This window comes from Hordeum vulgare, chromosome 3H, assembly GCF_904849725.1.
Source record: "Hordeum vulgare subsp. vulgare chromosome 3H, MorexV3_pseudomolecules_assembly, whole genome shotgun sequence".
NCBI lineage: Eukaryota > Viridiplantae > Streptophyta > Magnoliopsida > Poales > Poaceae > Hordeum > Hordeum vulgare.
In genome coordinates this window covers 601468755-601472701 of record NC_058520.1, presented here as the reverse complement: position 1 = coordinate 601472701, position 3947 = coordinate 601468755, and the positions used below count along the sequence as shown (strand labels likewise).

Here is a 3947-nt window from a genome sequence, read left to right as displayed (position 1 = left end):
CCGGGGGGGGGGGGGCAACCCACCCCGGGGAAGCCCATAGGCCTTGAGGGTGGCACACCAGCCCTTAGTGGGCTGGTGGGACAGCCCAAAAGGGCTCTATGCGCCAAGAAGAGAAAATCAAGAGAAAAAAAAAGGCGGAGGTGGGAAGGAAGGGGGACTCCCTCCCACCAAACCAAGTCCAACTCGGTTTGGGGGGGGAGTCCTCCCCCCTTGGACTCGGCCGACCCCCTTGGGGCTCCTTGAGCCCCAAGGCAAGGTCCCCTCCCTCCCACCTATATATACGGAGGTTTTAGGGCTGATTTGAGACGACTTTTCCACGGCAGCCCGACCACATACCTCCATGGTTTTTCCTCTAGATCGCGTTTCTGCGGAGCTCGGGCGGAGCCCTGCTGAGACAAGGTCATCACCAACCTCCGGAGCGCCGTCACGCTGCCAGAGAACTCTTCTACCTCTCCGTCTCTCTTGCTAGATCAAGAAGGCCGAGATCATCGTCGAGTTGTACGTGTGCTGAACGCGGAGGTGCCGTCCGTTCGGTACTAGATCGTGGGACTGATCGCGGGATTGTTCGCGGGGCGGATCGAGGGACGTGAGGACGTTCCACTACATCAACGGCGTTCACTAACGCTTCTGCTGTACGATCTACAAGGGTACGTAGATCACTCATCCCCTCTCGTAGATGGACATCACCATGATAGGTCTTCTTGCACGTAGGAAATTTTTTGTTTCCCATGCGACGTTCCCCAACAGTTTTCATCATTGTTTGTATTAACACAAAACAGAGTAGACTGTTTGGATGACTGCGAGAACTATCCCAATAGCAGCTGCCATGAGCCCAACGACAAGCCATGGGTTCCTCAAGTACCTGTGCCGTAGACAGACAGACCACTTCTATGGATTGCTTTGAAACCGCTTCTCTAACTTCTTGAATGTCTCGTGTAGGTAGTTGCAGTCGGGGTCATTAGGGTCGAACTGGACCCCCTTGCAAAGGTCGGCGAAGCATTCGGCTACCTCTTCATTGTTACCGTGGTCGTGCACGATGACACCTCTCTTCGATAGGACATCCACGTCCTTCTAGGAATGAACATGCAGTATGCCATGACGTGGCTCCCCACCGTCTCCTGGGTTCCGCTACTCAAGCAACATAAGGTTGTGCAATAGTCGCCATGTCTCGTTGTCGATGTTCAGGACGGGGAACTCCAGCATGCCGCCACCGTTGTGCAGCTTCAAATCGAGGATGCAACAGATGATACCCTTCTCGGTCATGGTCCGAGCCTTGAAGTTCAGACCCACGAAGTTGTACTCCATCGCGGGGCACCACCGTTGCATGAGTAGAGGATCGACGGTGCTAACCGACGTGGCAGGCTAGACAGACAGTACAACAGATTTCAGGTGCATATGAAGAAGATGGAGAAGACTTCACTGTTGGCGCTCGTGGTACCATGGTACATTTGTCTCCTCATGAGATCAAGGACATAATCAGGGATCACTGTAAGCACATGATCCTTACCTTCCAAGGTGGTCAGCTCATAGATCTTCTCAAGGACGAAGAACATTATATGGTTCTCCGCAAGTTAGAACATGTTGCTGACGATTGCTAGTGCCTCCGCATTGTTCGCCGACAAGACGTCGCTCAATATTTGGATATCGTGTGTTCCTTAGACCACCCCTCATATCCTGGTCGTCCAAGCGACAACCGATGGTCTCATGGTCCAGTGGAGAGGCGGAGTATCGTGACATTGCCAATGCTGTTATTGAGTGTATGTGGCTACAACAAATTCTACATGAGCTATGTCATCCAGTTCGCAAAGCCACGATGGTGTACTACGATAACATCTTCGTCGTCTTCCTCTCCACCAATCCGGTTAATCATCGTCGCACCAAGCACATCGAGCTGGATATTCATTTCGTTTACGAATAGACCGCCCTTGGGAAGATCAAATTCTTCACATTCCCATGACGCAACAATTCGTGGACATAATGACCAAATGCTTGCCAACGCCTCCGGTCCAGTCTTTGCATCGTCATGCACAACGCTTCGGCTGCGGTGGAAAGAGGGGTGTTGAGAGATAATTCTACAAGTGTGTTTATTAGGTGTAATTGTCCTATTTGTTTCCTAAGTCTATAATCGATAATATATAATTGCATACCAACCTGTGGTTGGATGGTTAAAGGGACTGTGAATTTTCCACCGATGCGTATTCTGTACATGTTTATAGGAATATGTGTATGCATATATATGAGTGCTTACATGTATACCGTGTTAATTTTTCTTCTTCTATAATCTGTAATTAGGGTCATAGCTGTGGACCAAACTATCCTTGCACGTGCTATAGATGGGAACCCCACGCCATAAATATAATTATCTTACATCAATTATTTGTCTATACAATAACCAGACAAGAACATACGAAGCGACTCGGAAACTCCTATGTTGACACACTTTGTGAAGACAAGTCAAGTCAAGCACTCATGTGAAGGTGTGCTTTTTTTCTCCCCTAGTGCATCTTTATGAATAAAGGAAGCTACTCCATCCGAGGCCATGATGACGTCAAACGGCGACCTCCACCTACGCGAGTTCATCTTCAAACAGCGGACGCGGATCCATGCTAAGATAGGGCCGCACCACCGCCGTCGCCCACCGCCCACAAGCGCCACCTAGCCGCAAGGTTCCCAAAGCGGCGCCTTCAAGAAGGGAATAACGCCGTGAGCACCGCCGCCGCCCAACAAAGTTAGGGCTTTCATCCGGAAAATCTAGGGGAAGGGGAAGTGAGGGGATCAGTCCATACCGACGCCTCCAAGGAGAGGAACGACGCCCTCAGGCATCGCCGTCGACGCGGCCGACCATGGTCGGCGAGGGATTTCGCTCGAACTAGATCTCTGCCACCAGCAACGTCTCCTGTACAGAACCAGTGACCCAACGAAGCGCGGCCCGACCAGGCTAGCTCGCACGCCGAACGGGGGAGGAGGGGATGCGCCAGATCGCGCGCACCGGACACCGCAGAAGCCGCCGCCGGCCGCAACGACTATCGGATCCCACCGGCCGCGCGGCCGAGACGCCAGATCCACCGCCCGCACGGTTGCTAGCTTGTCGTGCCTCGCCCATGAAGCCGCCGCTCCAGATCCGGGGTTCACCACGCAGAGGCAGGGCAGCCAAGGCCCCGCCGGCACGATCCTTGGCGCCCCGGGCTTGCCCGGCGGCTGCCTCATGCGGCGGCGAGGAAGGGAGAGGAGGGAGTGAGGCCGGGGGGCGGCTAGGGTTGGGAGGTTGGGCTAAAAATGCGAGAGATTTTCACTTCCCGGCCTCTGTACCAACTAGGGATGCATATAGCCATTTTAGTATGAGTACCAAGATAAACATGGTCCTCATAATTTTATAAATGAGTATCAAGATTTTTTTTGATGAGTGGTTTCACCACACACCAAACTTGATCCTCAATAAATGAAAGAATATCCCTGTGCATCACCTGTCAATTATAGAAATTAAACTCGGGTCGTTGGGCTGCACAACTGCATGCCTAACCACTGGGCCCAGGCTCTCTTCGCATGTAACACTAGTAGAAAAGAGGGCTTTGGCCTCGACCCTTTAGTCCCGACCTGCCTCTGGGCTGGGACTAAAGGCCCGACCACGTCGCGCCAAATCGCATTGCCTCCCACGAGGCTTTGGTCCCGGACACAAACCGGGACTAAAGGGTTTGGAGGATTTAGTCCCGGTTCGTGCCTTGGACCTTTAGTCCCGGCTCGTGTCTCGAATTTGAATGGTTTAAATTTGAATTTGTTTAAATTTGCTTCAAACCCAGTTTTTGAATAACTTGAGTTTACAAATAGTTTTAAATTTAATTCTTTTTGCTCCCACTCATGTGTTAGATTGTTGTCACAATAAGATTTATTTGGTTATTTTTAGAATAATTTAAATTAGGATTTTAATTAAAGAAATATTGTTTTGCTTA

The 3947-nt window shown here is 51.2% G+C and overlaps 1 pseudogene; it reads right to left on the bottom strand.

Annotated features, from left to right (window-relative positions):
- Window positions 1-753: 753 nt before the first annotated feature.
- LOC123442201 lies at window positions 754-3103 on the bottom strand (annotated as a pseudogene).
- Between the last annotated feature and the right edge of the window lie 844 nt (window positions 3104-3947).